We start from the raw sequence: 486 nt of genomic DNA on the forward strand, positions 1-486 counted from the left end.
TCAATTGTGATTTGGTTATTCCCTTTACAAAAATTTTCATTCGTTTTCTCCAGGTCCTATTGATGAGTACTGATGATAAACATAACAAGTTTTAACTGTTTACTGTGTATTGTGTACTGGTTATTATTCAGAATAAATGTACCTTGTCAAGTTAGTTGATAGTCATAGAAAGTAGGTGAATACTGTCTCTGTAAACCTGTGCCTTATGTCCTTTATTTTTCTTGTCACCTAACAAGGTACAGAATGTGACACAGTCAGAACAAAAAGTAAACGTGTCAGAGTAGTGTGTCAAAACCATAATGTCTTGTGTGTCAAGTAATCTTATGTATCAATATTGTCTGTTTCTCCAATCCATTTCTTTCTCCCTCCTCCTCCTCCCCCCCTTTTTTTTTCTTTGAATTGATTCTTACAGACTAGTCCAAGAGGAAGACTAGAAATGCTGTCAGAGTGCATGAGGTCAACACAAAGGAATCTTCAACAGTTCCT

The 486-nt window shown here is 35.8% G+C and overlaps 1 protein-coding gene across 1 annotated transcript in view; it reads left to right on the forward strand.

The window, feature by feature from the left end:
* The window catches only part of LOC119586104 (synapse-associated protein 1-like), a gene marked incomplete at its 5' end in the record, with an annotated part of 123,898 nt that overhangs the window by 120,106 nt on the left and 3,306 nt on the right, over positions 1–486 (forward strand).

Source organism: Penaeus monodon, chromosome 21 (assembly GCF_015228065.2).
Source record: "Penaeus monodon isolate SGIC_2016 chromosome 21, NSTDA_Pmon_1, whole genome shotgun sequence".
Taxonomy (NCBI): domain Eukaryota; kingdom Metazoa; phylum Arthropoda; class Malacostraca; order Decapoda; family Penaeidae; genus Penaeus; species Penaeus monodon.